This window comes from Pseudopipra pipra, chromosome Z, assembly GCF_036250125.1.
Source record: "Pseudopipra pipra isolate bDixPip1 chromosome Z, bDixPip1.hap1, whole genome shotgun sequence".
NCBI classification, from domain to species: domain Eukaryota; kingdom Metazoa; phylum Chordata; class Aves; order Passeriformes; family Pipridae; genus Pseudopipra; species Pseudopipra pipra.
Window position 1 is genome coordinate 20,050,027 of NC_087581.1, and position 16,473 is coordinate 20,066,499.

Below are 16,473 nucleotides of genomic sequence, written 5' to 3' on the forward strand. Positions count from 1 at the left end.
TCAGTGTTTGACTCCTGACTGCAAGCATCATTATTCAAGGGGTATTTTTAATATACTTGCTCTCCAATTCAGCTTACTATATGAACCATACCTATACTTTGTTCCTTACTGCACTTAGAATGTTCAAGATAATAATAGTGTTTCATCTAGGAAAGACTGCTGAATTTTTGCCTCTAAAATAAGATACTTGCCAATTATCAAGTTTAAAAGGCTATTAGAACTAAGTAATAAATAAATGAAGAATTTTTTTTGCCCTTGTCTCAACACCAAAAGCACTGGAGCACTGCAAGAAAATAAGCTACTGATCAATCTGTCCAGCTGTTCCCAGTTAGCAGTGGGTTCACAACAGGTTTCAAACCACAAATCTCAAATATAATGACGTTTAGGTGTCAACTTAACCCATTCTTTATATTTTGCTGCCATGTTTGCCACTCCTCAGCTAAAAACTCAGACTCAAACTTTATCAGATATCAAGAATGGTTATAGACAGAATTGTTCATCATAGAATTGTTCAAATTTTCTTTGCCCCAGGCAAAATTCAAGGGTTAGGTTACGACTGAACTGAGAAGAAAAGCAAGGAAGATCAGGTGAAGTTTGCATACCCCTACAGACTAATTCTGCTTCTTAGCAAGTGCATCAGAAAAGAAGACACTGAAAAAACTTAGATCTATTGGTAGAAACTTGTTTCATCTGCTGTTGCAGACTTTAAGCCTTAATTTTCATGACAAGTTACATGAAATTTTAATAGCTGTGGAGTGTCTTTATAAATGTACTTTGCTACACCTGGACTTCATACCGTATGCAGAACTGGAGACTAAAGCCCGTCAAGAGTTATTTTTGCTCTTCAGTGTATCATCCGGGAAGAAAATACAGCAAAATTACATTGAAGAATATAATTTGCTTGAGGAACCAGTATCATGTTTGTTAAAAAACCTGAAGAAACAGAACTTACTAAAAGAATTTCAGTTAATGCAATTAGGTAGCATGACCTTAAGCAGGAACCAAGGAGTAAGATGAATTTAAAGATCTTGATAAAAAATTGGTTAGCAAGTAGCTGTTAAGTTGGCAAAAAGAAAAGTACAGAAAAAAAACTCTCACACACAAAGCAAAAGAAAAAAAAGCAACCAAAAAAACCCCAAACCAAAACCAAAAACTTGTGATCTGCACAAGCCTTGATCCAAAGAATTAATGAAACAAGAAATCAATGAAACTACAAAGAGTTGAGTAAATGCCTCAATCAAGAAAGTTATAGTAGTCATTACTCATCAACTCTCTTTCAATAAAAAAAGACAATAGCCTGTTAATAACCTCTACAAGGGGTGGTGATTTTACAGTTAAGGGACCTCTGCAGATCAGAATGGCTCTTGTTTATACAAATACACACACACACATGCACAAAATCAGAGTTGGTGGAAAAATTATTTTTATTTCCTCATCATTTTCCACTGCAGTAGGTGTTGACAATTTTGAAAGAGGCACCACATCCTTTTCACACTGCACAGGTCTTGACACCTGTGTGACTGAGGTACCTTAACCAAGTTAGGTGCCAGAGGAGGAGGAGACAAGCAACAACACTGTTCTGATGAAAATGGTCCATCCTAAATATCATGACCCTTCTGACAGTTCTACTCTTAAGCCAACATCATTCTTTAGGGACAACCCAGAAAAGAACATAGCATTGGGATAGAACAGCCATATCTAATGTCTAATGGACCGTCAGAAGATTGATGGTTCTGCCTGAGGACTCCCTGGACAACCTTCGAGGTGTTTACTCATTTCTATTTGTAAATGAACAGCATAGTCAGGTTATTTAGATAGGGCTGCTGTATGTTCGTGTATAAAACCAAAGGAAATAATGTCTGCATCGGGTGGGCTGGACTCCCCCCCAAATATGAGCATGTGAGGTTCTTTTCTGTGACTTTCGAATATACATTGTAGAGTCCTTGTTTCAATAATATGTCATAGGGATAAAGCTGATAATAGTATTCTGGAACTGATGCTCTAGTAAAAAATAAATAAAAAGAAAGAACATCACTAGTTAAGGCTCTTAACTTGTGTGTAGCAGCACATCTGAGATAACAAGGTGTGCTCTCCGCAATTCACAGCTTTTGACTAGCCTGCAGTACAGTCACAAGTTACAAATATGTTTATCAAGTGAAGTAACAGTTATGACAAGGTGAAAGGTCATAAACACTAACCCACCTTTATGAGTGGACACTAAAGCTGCTGCTCCATTCTACTTGAACTCTGCAGCCACCTGCTTCCCAGCTGCAGCTGAGAACCGATTTCTGTGACATCTTCCATGTAGGAAGCCCCTCAGTGCCTCTAAAAGCCAACTTCTCTTCTTTCCCTGCTGTGCAACGTAGCTTCCCATACAGACGTGCAGCAGTGACAGAATGACATTTTTATAACTTGGTCTTTTATTTATGATCTCTTTGATGGCTGCCCCTGTCATGGAGTTACCCGCTTTGGTAGGAGACATCTCAGGTGCAGCTGAGCTCCTGTGCTGCAGAAGTTCTTCTGCACCAACTGAAGTACAGTATAAGCATGGACATTTCTAGCCTCAAATGCATGGGTCAGATGCTTTTCACTGATCACCAACCATATGAAGTTTAATGAGGGGAAGCGACAGATTCTGCACGTGGGATGGGGCAACCCTGGATGTATGTACAGGCTGGGGAATGAGATGCTGGAAAGCAGTGCCACTGAAAGGGACCTGGGAGTCCTGGTCAGTGGCAAGCTGAATATGAGTCAGCAATGCCCTGGCAGCCAGGAGGGCCAATCGTATCCTGGGGGGCATCAGGCAAAGCATCGCCAGCTGGTCGAGGGAGGGGATTGTCCCGCTCTGCTCTTCACTAGTGCAGCCTCACCTTGAATATTGTGGTAGTTTTGGGTGCCACAATATAGGAAAGATATTAAGCTGTTAGAGAGCATCCAAAGGAGGGCAATGAAGATGGTGAAGGGCCTTGAGATAAAACCTTATGAAAAGCAGCTGAAGTCACTTGGTCTGTTCAGCCTCGAGGAGACTGAGGGGAGACCTCATTGCAGTCCACAACTTCCTTCTGAGGAGAAGCAGAGTGGCAGACATTGATCTCTTCTCTATGGTGACCAGTGGCAGGACCCAAGGGAATGATTTGAAGTTGTGTCAGGGAAAGTTTAGGTTAGATAGTAGAAAAAGGTTCTTCGCCAAGAGGGTGGTGGGGTGCTGGAACAGGTCCCCCATAAACATAGTCACAGAACCAAGCCTGACAGAGTTCAAGAAGTTGTTCGGGTGATACTCTCAGGCATGTGGTTTGGCTCTTGGGGCTGTCCTGTGCAGGGTCAGGAGCTGGACTCGGTGATTCTTGTGGGTGCCTTCCAACTCAGCACATTCTGGGATTCTGGGATTTTGTGGTGTTTAAACTACCACCTTCTATGATGAGGGAAAACATACCTCTTTATTGTAGCTCAGCTGATGCATATGACTTTGTTCCTCCTAATGACTGAGATCTGTGACTGAATCCTGAGTGGGTAAAGCACAACCTAAAATTGTCTAAATGTCTGAGATAATATGTTATTGGCTTCCTCTCGTGCAGCAGCTGTACAGCTGGAGGGAAGGGATAGCATTTCGTGCAATCAGTTGCATGAGAGCTCTGGGTGAAGGTACTGTTGCCTCCCTCTCACAGCCAAGTGTTGTTCTTGTGTTTACTCTTGACATACAACAATGTTCTGTGGGCCAGCAGCAAATTTTCTTTAGAACACTTTGCAGGACAGAGCTGCAGTGCACACACTGATGCTGCTCTCACAAGTTCTTCAAGTCTTTCTTGTCCAAAACTCAAACTGCTGGGCACCAATCATGCCGTCTCATAATGCTTGACAGAAGGCGTTCATTCTCCAGGATTCTCTCCATGAACCCTTCAGATGCAGCTGTGCATTGCTACACACAAGAAACTTCCTTGTGAGCCTGTTCTGGATCTGGATCTGTGCTGCTGGACATCTAGTCAAGACAGTCACTGGAAACATCCCAGGGGCTCAGGCATTTGGAAGCTGCCACACTTCAGGTCTTGAGTTTTTCAGTAAATTAAGGACTGCAAGCACTGAGCACAGGCATGGATCATTTTTCACATTGCCTGTGAAAAAATCTCACTTTTACCTGCAGTAGTTCAGGCCAGTTAATCTGGTCCCAGGAGAAAGTTTCAGGTACTTATGTCACTTTTTAATCCAGTGCCAGTTCCCTGTTTGCAAGATGTCATGTCTTCTTCAATACAACCAGCTGAGCTCTTTTTCCTGGTGATACCTTCCTTCACTGATCTTCTACAAAACTAAACCCTGCAAGCCCTGCCTTCTCTCAGTCCATGAAAAACTTCAGTGTCCCAAAAACACTGGTGGTTTTGGTGTCTAGTTATCCATGTATCCTGTGGTGCTTCCATCTCCCCAGTTACAAAATTTCAGTGAGGCATCACCAACTAGAGATGTGATTATTACAGCCATAGTTTTCAAGTGTCCAATGTCTGTCATAAGTCTCTTCCGTGTGACACCTGCATGAAACACCAGAGGTGACCCTGCTTTAACAAGTACTTCATAGGGAATAGACTCATTACAGTCGCCTCCTTACAGGTAGGCATTAGCAGAACCTCTAATGCTTTTGTTCCCAGCTATGCAGGAGATATTAGGTGCAAGGCCTGTGTATTGTACATCGGGCTTGGAGGTCATCAGGGGCCCAGCTCCTGAGCTCCTAAGCTGTGGATTGCAGTTCTCCTACTGTTGGCTGATACCTCTATGGCAGCACTGCCTTGGGGAAGCAGGTCTGAACCTTTGTGTCCCCTGCCTTGACAGTAGAAAGTGAAGCTCCTGCAATGTTTCTGCACAACTGTACCAACTATAAAATTATCTGCTGGTAATTAAAACACCTTGTGTTGAAAAAAAGAGAAATTAAGAAGATCTGTAATTTTATTTTGTACACAGACAGGTTTGGGTAAGCCAGGGAAAAGCTATGGTCTCCAAGATAAGCATTCAATTGTGGGTGAATGTTTCAAGGCCTGCCAGTGTAAATGTCGTTAGTTCCTTCTGACTACCTCACAGCAGTCATTGGATAGTAGGCTTTCATGCAAAAGTAACAAGACGGTGTTCTTTGTATAGACAGTATTTTGTTGGTTCCAGCCACATGAATTGAAAGATTTATTACAAAGAAAGAATAGCTTGAGAGCTATGAGAGGGATGAAAATGAAAGAGCTTTGCTCCAGCTGGTGACTCTATCACCTCCAACAACTGTTTTCAGTTTACAGATCACTGGAAGACCCAATGCTTTGGGCCACAAACCTGCAAAGAAAATATCTGACTGTGAAACTAGTAAATCTCTATGATGGCAGGGACAAGATTAGAGAAGGTCCAGGTACCAGTAGTGATGGTACTGTCATCATCTTGATGAAGGCAGATTTTTGAAACAAAACCTAGAAGCTGGGGACTTGGTAACGAAGATTACTGAAGAGATTCATATCCATGTCTCTTAATAAAGAATATGGAAAGCACAGTTATATATCCAAAGGCAGAGGATGGTCTTGCACAAATATAAGGCAGAAAAAAGCTGACTCTGCAACTGGACTGTGCATGTGTGTGTCCATTGTGTAAAGCTCATGCATATGGCTTACTTACAGTGGGGATTTGGTCTTCCTCTGATTATCCAGGTTTTAATGAGGAACATCTAGAGAAGAAAAAAGTGAAAGATTGCCTGTTTGCTACTCCTTAATCATTCTTTCAGAAATTTTAGAACAGTTCTTTGGAGAGTAGGCAGCACTTCTTTTGGATGACATATTTTCCATATATAAATATGAAGGAGCTATTTGAGATATAGAAGCAACAAGTGCAAATGAGTTCCTTAAACTGAAATGTCACTAAGAATGGCAGTGATGACTCTATCCCAGTTAGAAGTAGATCATTACAATTACTCTTATCTCAGGACTCTACCTGTAAGGGACCTTCATTACTGCCCACACAAGAGCCAGGGAACTTCATTCCATGCCCCTCTAGTGTGTGCAGATGCTATTATGCAAAAGTTACAGACAACATTTACTGTAACTGATGTCATACTTAGCAAAAAAAAAAAATCATACAGTGAAACTTAAGGTAATTTCTGCTCCTTTTCTTCCTTTTTTTTTTTTTTTTACAAAAGAGAAAAAATTATACAAAATGAAACTAGATCTACAGGTCATACTGTGCTCTTACAATCTACAGAAGACCCTTTTGCTGTACCTGTTGGAGGGGCTCACAGCCATTCTTTTGGGAAGTAGTTTTATCTCACCAAATTTAAAACTTCCTTGCCAGGTCCTTTACCCTCTCATCTGACTCACATGTGTACAGAGTCATGCTGCTGCTTTAGATGCAGATTCACACAACAATTCATTAAAGAAATCCTCCTGCAAACATGAAGTCATACCAGCCTCAATCCAGAATTTTATCCTTCAAGAATAATGACCTAGGTGTGCAGTTAAACATCTCAATGTGTTCCTCTTAATACCAATACCTGGACCATTTGTTGTTCGTATGAGTTTGATGATGACTCCAGGACAAGATACTATTTGTATATGAATTACAAAACACTTTATGACGATGAACACATATATGAGGAACCTGACCAGAATCAGCCTTTTATGGCTGATATGTCATCTTTGATACCTCCTCAGTGACAACTGCATTTTGAGATAAATCAGTAGGTTGACTTTTTCATAATTCAAGTGTTTTGATCAAATTGTCCAGGAAGATGCCTTGAAGATGTTAACTATTCTATTAATACAGTTACGTGTGTCAACCAGACCCATAATCATGTCAAACAAGATTGTTACCTTTCTTTGGCAAGACTTGAATTCCATGAAAATATAGTTAACACAAACTTTTATAATTTTTAACATGGTAATTCAAAGCTAAGTAATAAAAAAAAAAACAAAAAAGAAAACTATTCTGTTCTGATAAGGTCAAAAATTAATCCAAGCTATTAATTTTCCTTTCTCTAAGTGCAAGCTTATTGAAATAGACATGTTTCACATATTTTATCTAAAGATACCAGAGTGTAATTTTTCAGTTGAAGAATGTCTACTTTGATCTTTTTTGACCATCTCTTAATACTAACAAAGTTTTTAATACTAACAATGTTCTAACAAGTATGTCATGAGTATTGTCAATGTGCCTAGTGTGGCCTCTCTAGGAGGCTGGTAGCACACAGGCTGTATATCACAATGATCTTAGGACACAGTTATAGTTAAGTCTTTTTATATTATCTTCACTATTTAGTACAATGTGTATGTAAACCCAACAGGCACAAGGTTTAAATGGGCCATTGGACAGCAGTAATTAAACAACAAGCTGACAGAAATGAGCCAGAGACAGAAGTCCTTAATCACCTAAGCAGCCCGCTTTCTACGAGTCTATGATACTTGTATTTTTACCTAAAAGTACAATAGTCCCAGTAAATGTGGGCAGGGGAATGAAGTGAAATTTTATAGTGCAGCAGTAGTTCAGAAGAAGAGGGGGAAGTGGACACCTAAAGGTAAGAAAGAGTATATAAGTAGCCCTATGACATCAGTGGCCTATGACTCATATACTGACACATGTTATAGCCAGAAGGGATGTGGCACAGAGCGCTCACCCAGCTTTACTTCTGGAAAGCAAAGCAAACACTCAGCTGGTGCTGCATTCCAGTCCCAGGGCTTCACGTTTGGGTGCATAGCAGAACCCGGGCTCTAGAAAACTACTCAATTTCCGTATGGAGTGCTGTTATTTACATTGTCCTTTCATGTAATTTATTTCTAGTCTTACAATGGAAAACTTGACATCTGGCCTTGATTAATAAGAATTTTGTTTATGTCACCACTGAAGTCTGTCCCAGGATATGGGAGCAATGTAAAGGGGGGAGAAACTGAGAAAGTTACTGAAGTGGAGTAATGAATATACACATACTCCAGACATATTTTAGAGACTGATGTAGGATCACTTTCTGCCACAACACAACGGTCTGATTTAGGATAGAAGTTTCTCTCCTACAGTCATAAAGCAGCCCTGCCATCCTGCCCACCATCAGATGGTCATGGGCAAACAAGTAGAACATCAGGTCAAGGTATGAAGCTGTCAGCACAAGACTGAGGCAATGGCATACAAAAGCATTCCTGGTCTTCTCATCATCCTTCAGTCATAGTTCTCAGTACATAGTACGGTCCAGATTTCTGCTACCTTCAAGAACAAAACTATTTTTTCACTCAGTCAGGAAAACTAGTACTCAGGTATATTAGGAAGCAAAAGGGTGATTCTTCCTAGATAAAGGGTTTTCACATACATATGTATAGTTTGTATGTATATATATAAAAAGATTACTGTCCTTCATGCCTTGTAGCCAGACAGAAAATTTGTAACCAAATAATTGTAACTGCTGAGATCTGTAAAGGCATTTGTGACTGTGTCTGTCTATAATAATCAGCCCTCACTGGCCCTGGAGTTTAAAACACTAAATCTGTTTTGCTAGTCCCTTGCCTCAAATCAATCACCTTCACAGGGCTCTGGAGCTCTGAACTGGAACATACTTGTTTTACCCACACACATTTGTTAAAAAAAACCTTGTGAAAGAGTAACTTGCCCTTGCAAGCTTGACACCAGCTCAGGACTAGTCTGCTTCACAGCCTGCATGAGGTTCGTACGGGGCATGAGGGCAATGCTTCCACTGTGCTCCGTGCCTCTGACACTGGGTAGAAATGTGCTTTTCATCCTCACACCTCATCTGCATGAGACTTGAATTGCAGGATGAGCTGGTGGGGCACAGACCGAGCATTTGGACCTGCAGAGTAGCCTGGCTTTCTCTCAGATCAGTCCTATGAGATACTTTCAGCATGACTGTAAACAGCATCCTGAAAGCTGTCCAGCCCCTAGCTCATGAGCTCAAGCTGCCACCAGTGCTCACACTGCTCCTCTGGGGAACAGTGTCACTACTCCAGTGGGGAACAGTCTACACAGTATCTGCACTATCCCTATACAGGGGTGATTAACAACGAGCGTGGGATGGGATTCAGCAGCAGATACATTTCCCTCAAAGTGAGTTTTTCTGCTGGGAGAGCTCTTCCAATTTCTTGCTTTGATGTTAAAACTGATGCAAATGTAATATTTCCATGCTATTTAATACACCTCAATCTACATTGATTGAAACAGCATTTTAGCAGACACATTTTATAGGTCTAAGTTGAGTTTCAGTTTAAACCAAAAGGTCAGCAACTATAAGCTCTTGGTTCATGCACACATTCCCTGGCACAAGGGCAGCCAAACCAAGTGGTAGCAGGGAGGAGCAGATGACCCACTGTGGTCCCTTCCACTCTTACCCATTCTGTGACTCTGTGATTCTCTGATTTTGTGGTTCACTGACAGGGCACAGTTTGGTTATCTACCACCTTGCAGTCTAAGACCTGGAGCTAATGAAGAGTGCTGACACTTTGTCATAGAACCAGGGAGGGTGAAAGGGAGCCCTGTAAAGCTGTCCCAGGGTAGGCAAAGGTTTGCTGCCCACTCCGTCTGGATGTGTCTGAGAGGTTTCCAACACACAGGCTACGACGGGCACCCCAGGAAGCTTTGCTCCAATGTGCTGTGCTGTTTCATGCTTCTCCATCTAACAAAACCTTTGTAGCCAGTTTTGTGGACAAGCCACACTAGCAATGTTTATCATGGTCACCATAGTCTGTGCAGTTTTATATTCTGACCAGCTTCTGTTAGCTTTGGATTTCATGTCTATGCTAAATAAGGTTTGCAGATTCTGAAATAGCTGGAATTGTTGACTTACATAAGGGCATATTCGTTGTCATACATCCCTGCCAATGAATAACCAGACCACTGGTCTCAAAGGAGATGGACATGACAGCACAAACATCTTTTCTAGTGATACTGGCTGCAAATTTTCCAGTTGATTTTCTTTTCCTTCAGAAAACACTGATCTGATAAAATAAAAAAGACAATAAAGAAATTACTTGGTCACTGCTTATAGTTTTTAATGGAAAAATAGTTATGCCTTTTACATGATAGACCCATATGATTTATGTTGTGTTATGTTTTTAAGTAAAAGTTAAACAATAAAGAAGTCAGACCAAGATGTCTTGGCCTGATCAAAATAAGACATTGAGGCCTTTTCCTAGTAGCATATTTCATATAAAGTCATTCTTAGCATTTCCAAAATTAAATTCCAAAGAACTTCATTTTTTATTAGTAAATTACAACCTTTGGAGTTTTGATGTTGAGCAAGGACAAAAGGTAGGACTAAGTGTTGAAACTTCTTCTCATGCAGAGGTTTTGCTTCTGGATTGGTTGTGGCACATGTAAGGTGACAACGCTGAGGAATAGATAATTACCCAAAAAATTTTTGAAGAAAGATTAACAGGGCTTTCCCAGGTCTAGAGGAACGTGAGGGCAATGGGGTATGGGTAAAAAACCAGCTACTTAAAACACCTCGTTTATCTATCTAGATGACAGAAATAGCAATGTGGAAAATAATTTCTTTTCCTGTAAAATGGAATCCTTGAGGGACAAGATTTCCCTCCAGCACAGAGTCTTCATTTTAGTAATGCGCAGCCATCACAGGGGGACAGGAATACTTCAGAGTACAGTGTAAAACAGACCACCAATCTCATGCTGACCTAGTCTCTTCTTGTCCACTAAAGCATTAAAACATCCCCTCCTACTCTCTCTCTTTTTTTTTTTTCCACAAAGAACATAGCTCAGCTGAGAGGACAATCCAACCTTGTCAAAATTAAGAATTCTTAAATAATTTCTAGTCTCCCTAGAAAATCAGTAGAGGCATTGAAATAAAAATATTCCAAGAGAATTTAAACATACTTTCACCTTGACTTTTTTTTCTGTTTTTGCTTGATTATCTGTTGGTTCATTCTTTAGAGTTGTGAAGACATCTAACACTCTTACACAGGTATCCCATGGAAATCAATGTCTATCCTTTGGTTTCAATATCTGGTCAAATGTTTAAGACTATTACATTTCATTTGAAACAGACATCAAGAGCATTTAGACTCCTGCTGCTCAGATCAAAAAATTGGTCCACTCCACAACACATTGGAAATGGAGGCCTGCTGACTGCACTCCTCGAAAGGACACAGAAAAACATTTTAGTGAGATAAAAAAGCTGTGCTTTATTCGAATTAATTTCCTTTTGCTAGTATCTTATATCAGCAAATATGGAGAGCTTTCCTGTGTCCTTTGTGGCTCGAGTTTGGTCTACTCAGAGTTGGTTTCATCTCCCAAGTGGTATTTGCTCCATCTCTGCACCAGGATGAAGGAAGTCCACTAGCTTCCCTTAAAGCCTGTCCCAGAAATCCCTTAAAGCAGCCTAGTCTTAATCTCTGCATTTGTGGCACAGTCAATTCTCAACTACTTATGCAATAATGAGTATAATATTTATTTTTATTATGCAAACAGTTAATTTGCTTTTTCTCTACCAGCATTACATTGGTGGCATCCAGCTGGCAAGAGAGACCATTTCCTGGCACTTGCAGTAGAACTGAAGCGCCATCACTGTGGTCAGTCTGACCATCCTATCCCCATTCCTCAACAGAGCTCATCAGGATGAAAGTGTTGATGACAGAGCAACATGATAAAACAAAGAAAATCTTGGAGGGACTCAACAATCAAAAGTATAAGTGAGAAAAATACCCAGGACCTAGGTGCTGACTGACTCTGAATGTCCAAATTTAGATGTCAGTTTAAATGCCTGTACTCCTTCAAGAAAGTGCACCAGGAAGCATGTTTAAGCCAAACACATTCTTCACCTTTTGCTCTGACCGTCCTACATTGCTGGACAGGGTGCAGGGCTGGCCAAGACCCCAACTACCCCTATGGCATAGCCCTTCCCAGAGGGACTTGGGTGACGTGTTATTGGCTGGTAAACTCATCAAACTCCAGCTAGGTATCAAAGCAGACAGAAGCACACCTAAGGCCATGCCAAGAGATGGCAGGATTCTAACCTTCTTCTCCTCTTTCTCATCCACTCTTCTCCAAAATCTTCTGGTGTCCACAACTGTGCATCTTGTGGTCAAGCTCATGAGTTCAGACTCATGTTAAAATAGAATTACCTCTGAAAATCTGACTCTGTATACCTAGAAGTTGAGTATTCAAAATTGTGACTTCTGGAAATGCTGATTATACTCTTCATCAGATTTAATATGTACTGGAGAATTTATGAAATAAAATGGTAAAAAGTTAACACTCTGAAAAGGACTAAAAAAAAAAAAAGGCTTCCTGGAGCCAGTCTGTAGATCATTTGTTTCATCACGTGCAAGTGGTACAATGGATCATCTTTAATGCAAATGGTGGAAGAAATGATTATCTGTTTCTAATTTGCAGGGGGGATTCTTTTGTAATTTGCAAATACTGCATTGCTTGTGCTACTTGTGTCACAAGACTCCAGGCCTATTTGTAATAATCTCTTCAACGGACAACTGTATTTGTTAAAATTTGTCTCTGCCTACTCATAAAAGAGTAGAAGAGCTTACCTATACTTCAAGAAAAAAGCATGTTGATCCTATGTGTAATGGCCAGGCTAAAAAATCCAGGAAGTATTGCAAGTAAACTCAGTACCAGAGAGTTGAGATTATTAATTTTTACAATCTTTATTGTACTAAAGTCTTTTCGACATCCAAATATCAAAAGCAAGTTCATCCTCATTTGTGAGAAATGAGTGGCTTTGCAGTTGCTGAACACAGGGTCTAGTTGCCTCTCACATTTGCTTTCTTTGTCTCAGTCCCCAGTTAGCAGTGGATAATGTATATTTGCACTTAAAATTAGTAACTCAGCTTGCTGTTCTGAGGAAAAGAAAAGGTCAAAAACCGCAATTCTGTCTCTTAATGGAAAAGGATTTTTATGTAACCTCAATGCTGGCAATCTGAATACTAAACACCATACATGAATTTGGCTCAATGGGAGCAATTCCAGTTGCACAGAGAACAAGAGGGACCATGTTCCAGTGAACCCCAGTGTTTCCAAATCACATGGAAGACGGCTCGTGTCAAGTGAGGCTGACGCCCTCAGTACCCACACTGCAGCAGGGGAGCTCATGGCACCCATTGCAGAGCTGCATGGAATTCCAGCCCTGTGTAGTGACTTCAATGTGGCTGTGTCTTCAACTTTTTTCTTTCTTTATTCCTTAGCTCTGTCCCCGAGGAGAATGGACCAGATCTCCAACTTCTAGAGCAGAGAGGAATAAATGGCACAAAACTGATTTGCACCATGAAACATGCTGTGATGAAGGCCTGGTCCATCAGGTCCGAAGCGGCCCCGTGCCACTTGATCTAGACAAAATCACAAGTACTTCAAATGCAGAGGTTCACACATAGCTCTCAGCCACCTGGGTTTAAGTAAGATCATTACACTAATCAATTATTTTTCTCTTTTAATTCCACTCTGTCTGCATGAAGCAGACAATAAAATAGGGGCAGAAGGAGCTGCAAGATGAGATAAGATAGAGGTTTGAACGTTTTTCGAACTAACCCAATTGCTTTATGTCATTTGAGAAGATAACATGCTTTTTCTTCTCGTTACTGATAAAACCAAGGCCTCAGAAATACCCAGAATGGGAAGGTGTGCTCAGTCCCTGTCCTTTTGCAATTGCCTGGGAGAAGTAGGGCCACCTAGATCTGTTAGTGGGGAGCCAGAGCAGCTATACTCATAAACAGACATATCTGTTTCCCATGTCCAGCCACAGTGTAACATACTGACTGTCCTTCCTGACCACAAAGAAGCAATATAACCTCTAGCAACCAGATCAGAAAGGGTCTATCTAGCAGACTAAAGTTTGCCCATTCAGAGTTGCAAATCACTTTTTCATGCTTGCAAGGGGTTGTTGCTTGGGGACATTTCCTCCTGGTGTGCTGCTGAGTGCTCTGAGAGTCCAGCCCCAGATGACAAATGACCCAGGTGGGTGCAGAAGGAAGCATTCATGTTGTTTCTTTGCACTGTTCCACCCTACAGTATGTCATACTACACAGACTGAGCACAGCTCCCTTACACCGGCAAATCAACAGCACCTCAGAATTAAGCTAATATTTTCAAGCTGTGGAAGTAATTAATCTTCCCTCATTTCAGACACTGTCACTGAAACCACTGCATGTCCAGCACCTACTGCCCTTCACTGTGTTGGCAGCAATGGTGCTTAGTGGCAGGCACAACACATTGGACATACACATTCATGAACAAGACCTGATCATACCTGCTTGGGTCTACAATGCCATAAAAAAGCTCACACAGGCTAGATGGCAATGAGACAGCAGACAAAATATTTGCATAAAGCACAAGCAAAATCTCTGACTTATTTCCATGTGAAGAGGATAAAGTCAAGAAACTAGACATGTGTAACATAAGCATGAATATGCATGTGCCTACCCACCTGCACACCCACATGCCTGTTATCTCACTCTTCTGACTGTTGCAACATCCCAGCCAAGTAGTGCCTTCTCCCAGGCTTTCTCTTTCTATCTCTTATTTACTCTGCAACTTCAACATTTTTTGTGCTTCTTTCTAAGTAAAGACAGCAGAGCAAAATCCCCTGTTTCCTGGGAGGGGAATTTATTCCTTGCCAAACCATCAGTCCCAGGGAGTAGCAAGAACATTCCCTTTCACAGGTTTTCATATGCCAGAGTATTCTGGGTTCATCACTGGATTTTCTGCAAGAAATGCAATAGGCTGGAATCCTCCTGCTGTGATAGAGCAGGTGGGAGTTTAATCTTTTGCAATAATGGCTTGCATGGAACGAAGTCCCTTGTTACCAGCTAAAATTTTCTTGTTCACAACTGGTCTAGAAGAATTTTAGCATCCTGAATTTGATGCCTTGAGGAGGAGAGGTCCCAGCCAACTGGAAGCTGGTGAAATGTCGTCCTGACTTTCAAGAAGGACAAGAAGGAGGACCCCAGAAACTACAGGCCTATTAGTCTCACTTCAGTGCCTGGTAAGGTTGCGGAGGAGATTATTTTGTAAAGTACTGAAAAACACCTGAAATACAACACAGTCATTGGCCACAACCAGCACAGCCTCATCAGAGGAAAGTCCTGCTTATCAAACCTGATTTCCTTCTATGACAAGGTAACCTTCCTGGTTGATCGGGGAAGCCAGTTGATGTAATCTTTCTGGATTTCAGTAAAGATTTTGATATGTCTCTCACAGGATCCTTCTGGATAAAATGTCCAGCTCACAGCTGGATAAACACATGATGTGGTGGATGAGCAATTGGCTCATGAGTTGAGCACAGAGGGTAATAGTGAATGGGGTGACATCAGACTGGTGACCTGTCACTTGTGGGTTTCCACAGGGCTCTATCTTGGGCCCTGTGCTCTTCAACATCTTCATAAATGACTTGGACACAGGACTGGAAGGGATACTAAGCAAGTTTGCAGATGATGCAAAATTGGGAGAAGTTGTTGACTTCCTCAAAGGCAGGGAGGCCCTGCAGAGGGACCTCAATAAATTAGAGGACTGGGCAATCACCAAGCATATGAAGCTGAACAAGGGCAAGTGCTGGATTCTGCATGTGGAATGGGGCAACCCTGGATGTACGTAGAGACTGAGGAATGAGATGCTGGAAAGTAGTGCTGAAAGGGACCTGGGGGTCCTGCTCGATGTCAGCAGTGGCCAACCGTGTCCTGGGGGCATCAGGCAAATCATCACCAACCAGTCGAGGGAGGGGATTTTCCTACTCTGCTCTGCACTGGGGCGGCCTCACCTTGAATATTGTGTGCAGTTTTGGGCACCACGTCACAGGAAAGATATTAAGCTGTTAGAGAGCATCCAAAGGAGAGCAACGAAGATGGTGAAGGGCCTTGAGGAGAAGCCATATGAGAAGTTGCTGAGGTCACTTGGTCTGTTCAGCCTGGAGATGAGGAGACTGAGGGGAGACCTCACTGCAGTCTACAACATCCTTGTGAGGGGAAGAGAATAGATAGACAGTGATCTCTTCTCTGTGGTAACCAGTGACAGGACCCAAGGGAATGGCCTGAAGTTGTGTCAAAGGAGGTTTAGTTTGGATATTAGGAAAAGGCTTTTCACCCAGAGGTTGGTTGGGCACTGAAGGAGGCTCCCCAGGGAAGTGGTTACTGGACCAAGCTGACAGAATTCATGAAGCATTTGGATGATACTCTCAGGCACATGGTGTGACTCTTGTGGATGGTCCTGTGCATGGCTAAGAATTGGACTTGATGATCCTTGTGGATCCCATGCAACTCAGCATATTCTGTGATTCTGTGAGAGTAGTTTAGATATTTCTGACTGCAGGTGTCTAACTGCAACAGAGCAATTGCACAGTGAAAACCACATGCAGTGACACCAGCATGGACAGGGCTTTCAGGACACCAGGACTAGCAGCTGCCTCAGAAAACTGAGCCACATGAAGATGGAAACTAATACAAACATTTGCCAGCTGTGCTGACCACCTGTATGGCTGATGGTCAGGAAACCAAGGCTGCCAGGAGGACAGAACAG

At 41.8% G+C, this 16,473-nt stretch overlaps 1 long non-coding RNA gene across 1 annotated transcript in view; it reads left to right on the forward strand.

The window, feature by feature from the left end:
• The window catches only part of LOC135407143 (uncharacterized), a 40,739-nt gene that overhangs the window by 20,535 nt on the left and 3,731 nt on the right, over nucleotides 1-16,473 (forward strand). The window contains exon 2 of the long non-coding RNA XR_010426723.1: nucleotides 14,802-14,947. This is a non-coding gene — a long non-coding RNA (uncharacterized LOC135407143). The remainder of the gene's footprint in view (nucleotides 1-14,801; nucleotides 14,948-16,473) is intronic.